This window comes from Misgurnus anguillicaudatus, chromosome 15 (assembly GCF_027580225.2).
Source record: "Misgurnus anguillicaudatus chromosome 15, ASM2758022v2, whole genome shotgun sequence".
Taxonomy (NCBI): domain Eukaryota; kingdom Metazoa; phylum Chordata; class Actinopteri; order Cypriniformes; family Cobitidae; genus Misgurnus; species Misgurnus anguillicaudatus.
In genome coordinates, this window is record NC_073351.2 from 25423166 (window position 1) to 25440100 (window position 16935).

Sequence of the window (16935 nt, forward strand, 5' to 3'; positions counted from 1 at the left end):
CTTGTAATGCATTACCCCCAACACTGGAGATTAGGAGCATCAAAATTTGATTTCACTTTCATTTTAATCTTTGACGTGACCTGACCTTAGTCAATATTAAAGATATCATGGTTATAATTTTACAGAATTATCTTTACAATATAATGATTTTAATATCATAAATCAGAAATAAATGGGTTTTCACAAGCAGGGTCACAATTTACTGCTTGATCTTTATGAATCTTTATTCAAACTGTGTGCTATGTACAATAATCCACAAAATCATAAAAAGCAAAACAATTCAACAAGTTATGTCTAAAGTGTTCATATTCCCGAATCTCCTCCAGATTGTGATGTCTTCTGTTTAGCCTTCAAGGGAGGTACGCCTGAGGGGGAAGTGGGAAGTCTTTGTTTTGACACTGTGGGAAAGTAAGCTTTGTTCTTGCTTATCTCACTCCTCAGTGATTTAACTCGGCTCCCTATCACCACCCTGAGCAGACACCAGACATGAACTCTAAAGAGAGAGCTTTCATGTGGCATATCTTCACACATGCACACCAAAAATTTTATGAATAGAGGCATTTTCAAAATATAGGGTCTTGGTTTTGTCATAGTTTAGGTTTGGTAAGTTTTGAAAAAGGGATTTTTCAAGGGGATAAATGTAAACAATTACATTGAGATATATGAATTAAAATTTTAAGCTGGTCTTCAAGGCTGATCATTTATGCATTATGCTCTGTGCATGGACACAGATTGTGTTCTGACCTAAGGGAAATTTTAAAATGTCCAGGAAAGAAAAGGGAACGCTCACAGTGACATGTAACCCAGACCAGTTTACATCTAATCCTATCAAATAACAGAGAACTGAGAAATATGAAGGGGAGTTGAAAAGAGGGCAGCATACGCTCAGGGCTGAGAGGGAGTTCAATTTATATCAATGAGGTTTTTAAACCTTGTGAATTTGGTAGACAGATACTACACAGAAATAACCCTGTTAAATGTTCCGTCTCTAATCTAAACTCTAAATCTAGACTTTAAGTGATGACATATACACAGATTGTGAGCTTCTAACATAAACCCATCACATTAAATGGAAATGTATTCCATTACCTCCCATGCAGGATTGCAATTACGTTAAAGATCATTTAACAAATATTTCCAACTGTAAAATCTGTGAACCTAACATGCTTTAAATGCACAACTGGAGCTCTAAAACTGTTCCAGTGGCTTATTACTTACAGCTTATTAGGAACCCAAAAAAGCATTGAAGTTTTCTTCAATGGGTAAAGCGATCTTGAGCGGAAAGATCAAGCTGGCTGTGTTACAGACAAGCAACCAAAATGGGTTTTTTGCCTTTCTAAAGCAGAAACTTAAAACATTATACAATCTCCATTACAAATAACCTTCAGCCACCCAAAGAGATTCAACTGATAATTATTATTAGAAAGGTTATGAAAAAATAATTTTAGCTCATCTCATTTCTGAGTTGACTAAGAGATATGTTAGAAACAGTGTGATATGCTTATTTGATGTTATCAGCTAGAAAGTTCAAGCTGACCTCTGTTGGAACAAAAAAAGTCAGTGTGTCTGTAGGACAGATTACATTAATGTCGGTTCCCAGAGGTCCTTGAGACTGCATTTTAGGAAAACATTGGTCTTAAACGAATAAATAGGTTACATGAAATGAGTAAATGGAAATGATGACAAACTTTCAACTATCCCTTTAATGGATCTGCTACAATCTGGACTTTAATCCGTTAACTGGCGCAGCCCTTTTTGGTTGGGGGTGAAAAGGTAATGTGCATGATGAGTTTTTATGTTAATCTGTAATGATTATCCACTACATGGCCAAAATTAGATACCAAATTTAAGCAATTTTTTTACTAATTTTAAACTCTGCGTATGTTTTGCTAATGATTCTGAATCTGATCTTTAACAAAATTCCTTCACAAAAATGCAATTATTTCAAATTTTTGCTAAAAATATGTATTTTTAAAGAAAAATACCCATATTTAAGACATTATAAGCAGAGAAAAAATATTGATAGGATGAAACGTTTTTCACCGTTTTGTTTGTTTGTTTGTTTGTTTATTGTTTGTTTGTTTGTTTATTGTTTGTTTATTGTTTGTTTGAAAGCAGAGGGTCTGTTCCTTCATTTGAGATATTTTTATGTTTTTATATTTTTAGAAAAAAAAAATCCTCGAAGGACTTTTTGTGAAACTTTTGTGAAAATACATTTTTTTTATAGCAGTTTACGTTTATTTTAAAAAATAAAAATAATGCAAACAGTATATATTTTACATAAAATTATAACAAAAAGTGAAGTTTGTGTTACACTTGTAGTGGTTTTACCAATGCTGTCCCACAAGAATTTGTACATATTTTATAAGTTGGTATTAATTCATACGACCACATTCGTAGATTTTTGTACGATTTGTCTTGACCCCTGTGACGTTAGGGTTAGGTGCGTGTTTTTTCTTTCATGAGAATTGTACGTTTTTGTGTGATTAACTTCGTATGAATTCATATGTAGCCAACTCATAAAATATGTGCGGATTCTCGTGAAATCAGGATGGTTTTAGCAACTACGACCACTATGTGTTAACGGTTTGCTGCATACTCTTGTCACAAATTAATAAATTACAGCCGCTGCATTATTATTAATGCTAAAAGGTTTTGAAATATAAAAACTTCATTTTTAGGCCTTTCCAACAATAAATAGATTACCGCTTCACGCCGTGCAGCATTAACACCTTGGGTGTGCATTATTTTCAAATAATTCACCGGCCTGTCGTCAATTATTCCTTATACTGTATAAGCATTTTTCCATGTGGCTCAATTGTACAGTAGATTGAATTTTAAAAAGCATGTCTCAACCAGAAGCTGCAGTTCTTGTTTTCACCTATAAACTTAGTAATGGTTATCTCAGCAACAGTTAGTTCCTGTTTCTGTAATGTAATCTCTTTCCTGTGGTTCTGATATAAAGCAACTTAAGACTGACCAATCACATTTAAAACGAACTCTCAGTTCTGTGCCCCCACTGACAGTTCAGACGAGTGACGAGAATATAATTAGAGAATATTTTATTTTTATTGTGGTAATGTTGCTCTGTTTAGGTCTGTCATTTATAAAGGTTGATGAACTGTGCCCCTTTCTTTAATATATTGTAATTTAACTGATGGGTTTGTTTGTATTCTTTAAAGGGCAGATGCAGATCAGAAGCAGTACCTATTAGCAAACTGGCATGAACATAAATCAAATATAAATAACCAAAAAGGACACTATGCATTTTCTAATAAGCATTAGCATTATGAGATTAGGATTAACGTTTGATTTCACTCATTCGTTTTACATTGATTTCAATCTTTGACATGGCCTTAGTCAATATTAAAGATATTAAGGTTATTTTCTTTACATTATGTAGGATGGTTTTTATGTAGAAAACAGTAAATCACAAAAAAAAATAACTTTAGCCTAGAGTTTTTACTGCGTTTTTTTGGCAAGTGCACTTTTACAATCTCCCATATGACATATCCTCATATAAAAACAACAAAATTAATTTGTTGCATATCACAACTTTCTGGATAAAAAAATCTGATTGTAAAATAGATTTTTAATCTCAATGTGCTTTTAACCTGGCTCAATGCAAATTAAAAATGTTTTCCAAGTATTTCTTTGCCATCAGGTTTCCGGTACCTTTCTTGTTTTAGTCGCTCCAGTGCATGTTTCCAGTCTGATACCTGGCAGTAAAATCATTTACTTGCAACACATTGTCCATTTTAAGCAGAGAGCGGTGTTAGGATTTTAATAGCAATTAGGAAGCATGCGACTGAGGAAATTATGCTCATTAAACAGCACAGCTGTGCGCTACGAGGGACATTTTAACTAACTAATGCTAATATTGTCAGCATACAAAAGCGTGTGGAGTGAAGCGCACAGCATGTTCACTGTAATTTTCTGGTAAAGTAAAGAAAGGGATTTGAATTGCAATTCTGTTAATGCACAAGAAAGGAGCCTTTGTCGTCTTAGCACAAGCTACAAAAGTAAGAGCTTTTCAAAAGATTACAAGAAACCAATATATCTGCTAGATACAATGGTAGAGGCTCCAGGGTGGCTTTTTGTTGGATTGTCATGCTAAAAGCAATAACCTATGGAAGAAATATTGTTTAGCATGTCAACATTGTTTATGCATTCATTTGTTTGCGTGGTTGGCTTGCATGTTTGTAACTTGGCTCCTTGTGTCTTCATTTTAACAGGCTTTTAATATACACAAGTGTTTGTGATTTCAAAATGGCATTTTTCAGTAATATTGAATGCCAGGAAGGCTGCCAAGAAAAAGGGGCTTGCTTTGTTTTATATTTCCCCTTATTATCAGCCTCAATAAGACCTAAGTGATTTCTAACAGGCCCATAAAACCACTCCATAAATCTTTCAGCTTTTCTCGTGCCGTTCCAAAGAGGATAGGCAATGCATTTCTTTCTGATGCCTCGACACTCATATCAGCTATTTATTGCTTTGCATTGAACCTGGTGTGTTCACAGAAACATGTGAAAATAACAAGCTGGTTTTCTAACTACTTTTCCGAACTATCTTCATGTCCTGTAAAGTGAATCCCATCTAAACATTGAGGTTTTAAATTGTTAGGATGTAAAATATTGTTACAGCAAGTTTAACTAGTTTGGAGTACTCTATATTCAATATATTCAACACAACCTATAAGCAAGTTGAAAAGAGAAGGAAGGAAGGAAGGAAGGAAGGAAGGAAGGAAGGAAGGAAGGAAGGAAGGAAGGAAGGAAGGAAGGAAGGAAGGAAGGAAGGAAGGAAGGACGGAAGGAAGGAAGGAAGGAAGGACACCAATCAAATAACCAGCTCAATCCACCAGTCTCATCTCATGGTGTACAAACCTCCCCACAACAGAAATTCAAGTGTCTTTTATAACCTTCTATCCTAATTGAGGTGACAGTAATTGGTAGCAATAATCACAAAGGCACTCTCATTGGTTTATGAGGCTGGGCGTGCCTAACAACAGGATGATTAGCTTCCCTCATTACCCGTGGGAAATACTCACACCTCTGTAGCACGAAAACAAAGCACAGACAAACAGTAACTAAATAATTAGGTAAATAAATGAAGAGTTTGTTCCAAAATGCAATAAATCCATTTTGACTAATTTGGGTAAGAACGTGTTTTCTATATCAAGAAAGTGACAAGATGAAAAACAGTATATTCTGTTACAAACTTATACATAGCATCTTTAGGTTATAACAACATTAAAAATTAAAATCCATAATTTTAAAGATTTTAAAGGTTTTTTTTTCAAAATGCTATAAATCTATTGAATCAATATATAAATGTGCATTCATCTTTGTCATGTTATATTTATTTAGTTGACTAGTGGTATACACTGATTAAAAAAACATGAATGGCATTAATCAAAGCACTTACTTTGTCATATTAAGAACACTGTCATTGCTGCTGTCATCCTTGGGACGTCATCATCCTGCTTGATTTTCTTTGACTATGAGTAAAATAATGGAAAAACTTTCCATTATTTTACTCAAAGTCAAAGTAGATGAGGAAAACTAGGATTCCGTGTGTATTCAACGTGCCACAATTGTTGTTTACGATGCGTGGAATGGTGCGCTGGGATTTGTTGAGCGGATTTATTGCATTCTGTAGAGAAGGAAGATTTATCGTGTTTTGGGAAAAAATGGAGAAAAGATGACAGAATAACACGGATATCGGATTTTGCGTAAAATTAAGATTTTATTTTTTTAATACTGACCTGATACAATACTGATTTTGGTGGTAACATTTTTTACATGGAGTTTATTGTGTTTTGGAACCAAACTCGTCAAATAAATAGTGAATTAATAGATCAATAGCGAATGAATAAATAAATAAATAAAGAGTAAATAAATATGGTAGATAAACAGTGAATGAATGAATAGGGGAGAAAAGAGACTTTCTCAGAGCCCTGACTACATTTGCATTACAAACTATGACAGCATCTTTAGCATGCAACCCTTGACAAATTTCACATTACTCCATCGTTTCCTGCTGTGTAGGTCCAGAAAGCTGTTTTCGACCATAATAAGTACATTTCTTAAGCAGTAATTTTTTCTTATAACGCGTCGTTTCTCATTTCATGTGTTACAGAACTGATCAATCTTCAGTTTATTTAGTGCTGTAACACATCCTGAATTGTGCCTTCTCAGATTTTTTCAAAATAAAAGTATATTGGGTTTAAATGTCAGGAGTTCCTGTCAGGACGAAAGCAACACTTGTTACTTTTGTCCCGCTGCATTATGTTAAAAATTTGTATTATTCTAATTTAATTTAATTTAATTTTCATAGTGTTCATATTGTTGAAAAAAAATTTCTCAACAATTTTAGTTTGTACTGTCGAGCTGCTTTTGAAACATTTCATGAAACTGAATTTTAAATGAAAATTTAATTTTATAATTTTTTTGCAAAGAAGAACAACAAAATACACTGTAAAAATTGCAGCATTTTGGTCAAATCAACTTTAAAAAATAAGTTAATCAATTTCAACTTGATTTTATAAGTTGTGTCAACTTTTCTAAGCCAAAACTTAAAACAATATGTTGAATAGACTAGATAAAACGTTGTGCTGCCTTTTGTGAGTTATTGACCACAGCAAAAATATATCTCTGTCTAAAACTTTTATCTTTTAAAATTACGTTCTTCTGAAAATTGTACTTTTGCCCCCCCTCCCCTGGATAAATGATGAATAAATTAATTAATAGTGAATAAGTAGATAAATAGTGGATGAATATATATATAATTATATATAATATATATAAAATTAATAAATAGTAAATAAATTAGATATATATAAATTAAATAAATTAGATATATAGTGAACAAATAAAAAAATGTGAATAAATAAACTAATAAAAGGATGAAAAATTGAATAAATAAATAAATAAAGTTTGTGAATAAATAAATAAATCTATACATACAAAAATAATGATGAATAAAAGTTTGTAAATTTATTAATTAATAGATAATTTTTAATGGATGAATGATTTAATGAATGAATGAATTAAACAGGCGTCTACAGACAGCATACAGATGCTCTATCTGTGAATTGAGTGAAAGACACCCTGAAGCAGTGAGAAAAATGAGAGAACCCTGCTGAAGATGTTGAATCTTTGAATAAGAAAGAGAGTGAAATTTTGACTGACAATCATTGCTGCCTTCTTTAAGGCCAAAAAGGCAAAAAAGGTAGTGTCAGCACGTAGTATATAATAAAAAGACAGAAAAGTTCACAAGGGTGAGTGATGCAGTAGTCAAGAGTCCATTATCTGCTGCCCAGATAAGGTTAACATCTTGGTAGTGGCTATGGGGACAGAATGGAGTCATCCATCTCCTCAAAGGTCAATTATATTCAGGGTTGCTTTTGATATTTTATTTAGATTGCATACTGTTTGACAGCTAGGCCGTTGTGTGGAACTCATTGGAATTTTAACTTATTTATGTACTTTTTTTGCATAAGACAATAAAAGCAAAATATTTTAAATGCAGTCTGAAGAATGATGAAGACAAAAGCTTGAAATACAGACGGTTGACGATCGGAGCCACATTCAGTGACTCAGTGTGCAGAAACCTATTAAATCAACCAAGCTCAACATATATCTGCACTGGAAGATTCATAAGCTATTTTGAGCGGGAGCAATTATGTGAATAGTGTGCACTCTGACTCCCTTGTCTCACTGTTCTTAAATTGATTAGGTTCATTACTGATCCTACATAAATGTCTGACACTATTCAGATGAAATAGCCTGTTATGTGTTTAGTCACTCCAGGATTTTCTTAAAAGTCTTCGGTATGATTCATTTGAATGGGTTGTGATGTTATGTGGGGGATTTTTTGGGGAGGTGGTGTGAGTGCTGATTCATCTGCAGGTAAACTTAAAAGGCATCTCTTAAATCAGTTGTGAATTGAACTTTAGCACACATCAGACACGAAGCTTCTCTTTCTTTCTACAATCAAAGGGAAATGGAGCATTCGGACCATCTAGGGACCTGTGGTCGTAACGCTCCATTGCTCCTGTAAAAGGGTAAACACCTATAGCACCAATAAATGGTTAATCGTTAGTAAAAAGTGCTATGATTTAGGAAGTTGAGTACAAACTTTAAGCTTGAAAAACTTCCTGGAATTCAAAAAATGTCTATGTTGCAGTATCCAAAGCATAAAAGCGTGGGAAATATATTGTAGTCTCTGACATATAATTGCATTAAATTAAAAGCAATGAGCCACAAGATAAAAAAAAATACAGATTTTTTAATTCAGTACTAATATTAGTACAATAACCAAAATATTTAATCATTAATATTGCTCAAAATAATCATTATAATTCAATTTTCTGTTATGAAGTAATGCATTTTCCTTACTATATTCTTCATATGGCTGTTAAAGGAACATTCCACTTTAAAAAAAAAAAATGCTTATTTTGCAGCTTCCCTAGAGTTAAAAATTTGATTCTCACCGTTTTGGAATCCATTCAGCTGATCTCCGGGTCTGGTGCTAGCACTTTTAGCATAGCTTAGCATAATCCATTGAATCTGATTAGACCATTAGCATCGGGCAAAAAATAAAAAAGAGTTTCAATATTCTTCCTATTTAAAACTTGACTCTTCTGTAGTTACATCGTGTACTTAGACCGACGGAATTATTACGCCAGTTTGAGAGTATAGTCCTAACCATATCTGCCTAGAAAATTGCAACTTTTAATTTTCTGTCGGTCTACACGATGTCCCTACAGATTTCAAAATATGTGTTCCGCGCGTCAAGTGATCCTATGTTCACCACGTGTCTTGTCAAAATAAGTGCCTGCTGCAGATGCGTCGAAAGGGTTTATGATAAAAGAGACGCTCGCGTTTGCCAGATACTCGCATAATCTCATTCATAATCAGAGTATATTGTAAAGTATAATGTTACAATAACCACAAATATGAATGTTATCTTTAAGTTGAGGCATTGCTGAACAACTAAAAAACACAATTATTATTCACTTATGTAAATGTGCGTATAGTTTTTGATTAAGGTTGTAACTGAAGCCTCATCCACTGAGCTGATTGACCAGCAGGGCAGATAGGCAGATGAATACTGATGAATTGATATTTGAAGAGTTGATCTCACGCACAACATCGCCCCTGGGACAGCCCTCTCCACGCAAACCAGAAGAGTCTGGCAGAAACCACAGAGCACGGCCTCTCATTTCCAAACGCTGGGGATGTTTTAATGAGTGACAAACACCCAGCATTCCCTGAGGACCTGGAGTGATAAATTCATCCTGAGTGATTTGAATTGCAGACAGCACAGGTGCTGAGTGTGCCAAATATCATGTCAGGGACAGTGCTACTTTCTTGTGCTGATGTGTTGGGTTTATTAGTTTAGTTTTTAGGGCTTCACATCATAGATGACTTATGTGTTATACTGCCATCTGCTGGAGGGTGGGTGTTAATACTGCTGGGTTTTAATTTATGCTGTGCATTTACATTTACGAATTTGGCTGACAGTTTTATCCAAAGTGACTACCAGTGCATTTAAGTTATAGCCTAAATTTGATCAGTAGCCTGTGTAAGTTGAGATTCAATTGTTATCAAACCTATGACTTTTGCGTTGCTATCAACTAAATCTAAATGTCGAAATGGTACTGTAGATTGTAATAAAAATGATTTTGTGGTGCACATAAGGACATTGCAAGTTACAGCTGTGCTATTTTTCCTTGCTGCCTGTGAATCAGAACGATGCTTGTTCATGGAGAATAAAACAAATGATGAATCACAGTATGATGCCAATATGTGGGTGACATGAAATTACACAGAAAACATGTTCACAGAATGCAAACATCTTCACAAAAAACAATTAAAATTAGTATAATCCAAGTGAAAAAAATACAAATAGCTTTTTAGAGTAACTTCGAAGATTAGGCTTTGTTCATTGCAGAACTTTCAAGATTAGCAAAATCCACGGACTGTCTTTATTTATTGAAGAATGACAGCTTGACGAAGGTGATTTAAAGGTGCAATGTGGGACATTTAGAAGGATCTCTTGACAGAAACGCATAATATACACAATTATATTATCAGTTGTGTATAAAGACCTTACAAAACAATTTTTTTATTACCTTATAATGAGCCATTTTTTTTAAGTGGCCATATTTGCATAGCCATGTTTCTACCATAGCCCTAAATGGACAAACTGTTAAAGTGTGTTTTGTTACTATTTTGTCTCGAATGATGTATTTGTCCTGTGGCGGCTACCGTAGCTTCACTATGCATTTCAAAAGGGAGGGGTACGCTGTGGACTGAGCCATGATTGCAATTCACATTCTCACCACTAGATACACAGTGGACATTTAAAAGGCTATCCAAAAATACAATTTCGATCACATAGGAATCCTGCATATGTGCAAAAGTATTATGCTGCATTCACCCCAGCCGCGGTAGAGGCGTCAAGCAGAATGCGAAGATGGATTGATGCGCGTCTGGAGGTCTCGTGGCGCGAATGAGGCATTTAGCACGGTGCGGTAGACGCGATTCTGCCTCATTCGCGCGAATTGAGCATTGCTGCGGGAACGTGCGAGTTAAATTTTTTTAACTTTGATTCAATTTACTAAATTTTTTTAAGGTAAGTGGTCACAATCAATTTATTTAAGCTACATTTAAACAAAAGTTTTCGTTTTGTTTTTCAAATTTTTTTGTTTAAATGTAGCTGAAATAAATTGCGAGCGGAGTTGCAGAAGCCCCTCCCATGACGCGAATTTCTGCGTGAATGTCTCGATGACTAGAATTTCACGCTCGGCTTTCACGCGTGAATGAAGCGAGTAAACTCAAAATGGTCAAGTGGCAAACTAGACGCGGTAGACGCGGCTGGTGTGAACCCAGAGTTATTCTATGTACACACCAAATGTGGGGCATCGCGTTACCCGCGTTACTCGCTCTTGATTACTTGCGAGATTTAACTTCGTGTCATGCAAATTTTTAGCTAGAATTGAATATTTTCAACTTGGGCGAAGACGCGCTTGAGGCGAATAGCTCGTGTTTTCGCAGCAAACGTGGCGCCCATATCGCGTCATTCGCATCGCCTCACGCCAGGACACGTCTGATCGCATCTTTGCATTGACTTTGTATGTAAATCGTTGAACTCACGTCTGGTGTGAACCCACAGTTAGGCCACCATGCTACCATTAGATTTGTTGTTTTTGCAATTGTGATCATTTATAATTATTTCTCAGTCAATTGGTTAGAATACATTCAGTAAATACAGGACATTTGTATTTATTATTTTATCCCCTTAAACTTGAGCAATAGCAGAAACTTAAAACTAAATGAAATCTAGTTTATCAAATCTAATAACTTCAGGAGTCTCTTCAAAAGAAGGAACTTATTTTTTTTTTAAACTTGTTTTTTTATATAGTTTTTGGTTATATATTTCTTATTTATATGTTAATACAGAGACTTGAGCTTTACAACCCCTGGTCCCGTCCACTTCATTGTATGGAAGATGGCAGCCAGTAACCGTCTTCAAGATTTCTTTGTTTCAAAAAAGACAAAGAAAGATAAGTCAAGGTTTAGATTAGTATGAAAGATCAAATTTTTATCAGTGTTGGGTCAAAAAGGGACGAGCCCAGTCATTGGGTTAAAATAACCCAGAAAATGTTTAGATTTGAACCATTGGTTTAATACAACAAAGCACAGGTTAAATTACAACCAAACAGGCTGGGCTTGTCGCTTTTTGACCCAACGCTGTGTGGAAAATAATCCGGCATTTTTTAAGGTGAATGAAGAAACAACTATCCGATCGTGCCAAGCAGATAAAAAGGAGAACACAAGTATGAAGTTACAGTGTCGGCTTTCTTTTGCATGTTTAGCACCGCACGAACACAAAAGCACTCGTGTGTTTTTTACACACCACTGATGATCCAATTCTCATATTTTTCTGCTCAATGATTGAGTCTTTTTCTGTTATAGCCACTCATTTGAAGTGGCATTCAGCCTCAGCTGTTGTCATTGCATCTTGAAGGGAGATGGTAAAAGAAATGACGATTGCCATACAGACTTCAAAAAGCTTTTTAATTTCGCTTTCTTTAAAAAAAAATATTTTGCCAGTGCAATTTCCGAACCTCCAGTAAGTGCTGCGTCTTACCTTTATACTTTCAGAGGTTTATAAAAGTGAATTATAAAGTATTTTGCTCCAGCAAGTCATGACAAGTGAGTAAAAATGTAAAACCCCCCTCATCCCTCAATGCCAATTCCCCCACCTTTGCTTATATTTTGGCTTCAATATCCAAATCCAACAATTTATAATGTCTATGCTATGCATTACCAAATCTGCACCAGCAGGTGGCAGCATTTAACACATGCACCTATTCTGCCTAAAGCAGACAGCTAATAGCTACCCATTTAAATTAGTTTTAATTTTTTTAAGATAAAGTTCAATGTGGCCTAGAGAATTAGCACTGAAAAAACAAAGCCACTGAAACCATCAGGCTCTGGATTCGGTGCACCTCATGTCAGAAATCCCTGAGGAACTGCTATGGGTTTGGGCTTTAGCTGCTTAGCCTGTCACCCCGGTCCAATAATGAGAACCACAGGGGGGTGTAAAAGACCTGATTGGGAGAACCCATTGGTTATCAAAAGACACAGAGATGTGTTTACAGTGAACCCCCATCAGAGTAAATCTGTTAGATCAGCAGAGTCACCTGAGATGGGTTGAGAGGCGAAAGATGAGGCGAGAGCCCACTGTCACTCAACAGGTGATTATGTTCCTAATTAAAAAACAAGGACAGTAAAAGTAAAGGGAAATTCAGCCACAGCGGCCTTTATAAATAAACACTGGCATTGCTTCCGAAAAGCCCACGGGAAGATTTCTGACCCATTTAAAGTTAATAAAAAGAAAGAAGATATTTTTTAGGTAGACAATGCAAGCCATGTTTGTAATTAGCTCAATTGGTAAAGCATTAAGTTAAAAGCTTGTGGGTTTGAGAATGCATTTGACAGATGCTTTTATCCAAAGCATTGCATTCAATTTATCAGTATGTGTTCCCTGGGAAACAAACCCACAACCTTTGCATTACCTTTGGAACACATTATTACGGCTTTACTGGTTACAAGTTCATTAACAATTTGTACGGAGGACATTATATAAAGTCCTATAACTTTAATATTTGGGAGTTAGTCTCTAAACCGACCTGGCCCTGAGATTTTTCACCTTGACTGAACTACAAAGCCGTTAGGTGAAGTTAAGAGCCACGTGGGAGGACTTGGCTTGACGTTGGAGACGTCGCTTCAAATGCCCAAAGGGTCAGCAGATCACATCAATACACATGATAAGAAACGAACATTTCCACCATTTGTTCATGAAATTGTGACAGGGTGATATGTCACTGTCCACAGTCCAGAGATTACCTAATGTGTGTGGGGAGGGAGGTGGAATCTATGTGTTTTATCATCAAAGGATGAGTTACTTTCTTTTTCAAGACACCACCTTTATCTTTAAAGTCAAACTTAAGACTCAAACCTTTACTTTTAGTGATGGAGAAAGATCTGATATATGGTCTAAAAAGATTTAATAGCAATGCTACACTGTCACAAAAATATTGTCAAGTCGGAGCCAATGAGTGGGCAGCACTATGACATGTGGGGCTTTCGCACTTTCGGCAACCCGTGTTCGATTCCCGGCTCATGGTCATTTGCTGATCCCATACCCCTCTTTCATCCCTGTACTCTCCTGTTCCGTCCTAAACTCAATGTTAAATAAAGTCAAAAAGAGGCCAAAAATATCACTTAAAAATTGTCAAAATATGTACCCTGCTGTCATTTGGGCACTACCCTTTAAAAAGGTCCTAATTAATATATGCCATTTTTGTACAGATAATAAATTTGGTAGCAATATGCACCTTAGAGATACTAATATTCTGAACTCTTTAGGTACAAAGCTGTAGTTTATGATAGGGCACCGCCCCAGTGACAGCTGGGGTACATATTTTGACCATTTTTCTGTGTAACTACATTTAATTGAATGAAGTTGGATAAAATGCATTAAAGGTGGGGTGCATGATATTTGAAAAACACTTTGGAAAAGGGAGTTGGGCTGAGTACCAAACACACTTGTAGCCAATCAGCAGTAAGGGGCATGTCTAATAACGACATCGTTGCCTGGGTTGCGTATGTTTGAGGCACGTCTATCAAAAGAAGGTCCAGATACTATTGGGGTAGGGGCGTGTTTGTTTAGGTGATTTCAAATGTCAACATTGGCTTTTTCAGAGGCTTTTCAGTAATGTAAAATAACTACAGTATAGTATATAAGGTAACTAACTACATTCACTTACATAAACCCCTTTCGGACACTGCGTCCACTGGAATGGACATCACATGTTTTGTGGTTCTAAAATCTGATCTGAAGGGGTTAATTAGCAGTGGCGGCTCGTTAGTGCTCATCTGAGGGGCACAAATTCAAAATAGCTGTTCGGAGTGTCATGTGTGTTGCTTGCGTTTTCAAAATGTGTGTTTGTTGCGTCATGTAAACCATGTGCATCACATGTTTTGTCAAAATAAGTGCCTGCTGCACACACGTCAAAATCATTTATGTTCACAAAATACATGCAAGACACTCTCTTAACAGTAAACTCTGATTACTCTTTTATCATAAACCCTTTAGACGCGTCTGCAGCAGGCACTTATTTTGACAAGACATGTGATGCACACAGGATGTCTCGACGCGCAGAACACATATTTTGAAAAAAGGAACCACACACATGACGGGCTACATACATGTTGTGACGAACTTCACATCGAGCGCCCTTGAAAAAAGAAGTCATGGCCGCCACTTTTAATTAGTCAACTCCAGTATCATGGCCAACAAAAAAAACAAGACCTGATCTCACAAATTTCCGTGAAATAGTCACGCATTATTTTGCTCAGTTTTGCGTGACATTGTCACGTATTTCCACCATATTACGTGCCCCTGACGCGACTTTCTTTTCCGTGACAGTTTCACGTATTGGTTACTCAACTGTTTTTCCTACTTTTGAACAATTGTCGCTTCGGTTTGGGATTAGATTTGCTATTTGCGTTACGATGTCACTTAATGTATTGGTTTATAAAAAAAAATCTTATGCTTTTTAAGCCATCGTCGCCTGACATTAGGGTTAGAGTTGGGTTTGGGTAAGGATGTCATTTTATGTAACAGAAAGTTGTTCTAACCCCAAAACAAAGCGACAATTGTAAGAAAATAGGAAAAACAGTTGAGTAACCAATACGTGAAACTGTCACGGAAAAGAAAGTCGTTTCAGAGGCACGTAATATGGGGAAATACTTGACAATGTCACGCAAAACTGAGCAAAATAATATGTGACTATTTCACGTATTTTGTGAGATCAGGTTGGTTTGGTCTCTTATAAAGACACATATTGCACCATTTCCAACATTATCAGCTCATCCTACAATAGCTTAAAAGAGAAGCTCTGTTGGTGCCTCAAATGAAGTGTTATTTAAGAGTCATGGTCTACAGTATGTGGGTTGTTTAGGTAAAGAGAGAGATGAGCCAGTGCAGAAGATGAAGATTGAGGGCTTTAGTGCTGAGCTTCAGAGGTGATTTCTCCTGCTGGGAGTCACCAGAGAAGTTTGTCATCTGATACTGTATGTGTTTGTGGATTTATGTGAGGTGGCTTTAAAAAGGTTGGACTCGGTATGTGAAAACCCATAAGATTTGCTGTTTTCTACTTAAAATCTTCCTACATGATGTAAAGAACACTGGGTATAACCTTGATATAGTTAATATTGACTGAGTAAAGTCATGTCAAAGATTGAAATCAAAGTGAAATCACATTGATGCTGATACAGTAATGTCATATTTAGATTTAGATTATGAGACTTAAGCCTGGATTCACAGGGTCATGTTGGGTTAACTCAGTGCTTCTCAATTATTTTCTGTCACGCCCCCCCTAAAAAGAAGTAAACATTTCGCGCCCCCCCAAGTCTCCACCTCGTCTGTAAATAGTATAATTTGTCTGTAAAATTACACATCTGCAAAACATTGTATCCTTATTAACATTGAGAAAACACAAAAAGAAAACAAAAAAAAGAAATCTCTCAACTTACAACAAAGAATAACTTTATTAACATTGTTTTTTAGTCTGTAACAGAAAAGACTTAAAATGCATCAATTTGCCTGAAATAAAAAAATCAATCCTTATATAAAGTATAATATTTTTTTGACCATTTGATACTGAAAAATTAAATTAAATATAATCAATAAATAATAATAAAAAACTCAAGCGGCTTATCAGCGTGATTGGGGTGTAATGTCTTTAAGTGACGGTGCAAAAAAAATCACTTCATGAAAAAGTATTTTCCCCGGGGGGTCCCGCCCCATTATTTGAGAAGCACTGGGTTAACTTAATGGTTTATGTGATTCTGAATTACTTGAATAGGAATACACTGCACTTAAGTGAGCAGTCGATGTGTTATTTTCAGACTAAAATCAAACTGCATGACATAATATTTATTTTAAGACCTTCTTTTTCATTGGTTATAATGTTACATGAGGAATCAAACATTAAGTGTAATTACTTATACACATTTAATTAAATATATATATATGACCAAACATGTCATGATTAAGAAGATCTGTATTATTGAATATACCTAAATTTAGTAAAGTTTAGTCTATATCACAGGTTATTTTTGTTGTTTCAGTTTGTTTGTCTCTGATGGTTAATTGATCTGTTTATTGCCCCTGTTTGTCTTGGCATTAGTAAACACTGTTATCCTAGCGGGGTGCCGCCACATCTGATTATTCATGAGCACTTTAAACGTCAACACTGACAATCACACAATGACTCATTAGCTTCAATGAATTATGAATGAAAGGCCTGTTGCACACAGATTGTCCAGAATCAAACGTTTTGTGTTTACAAGG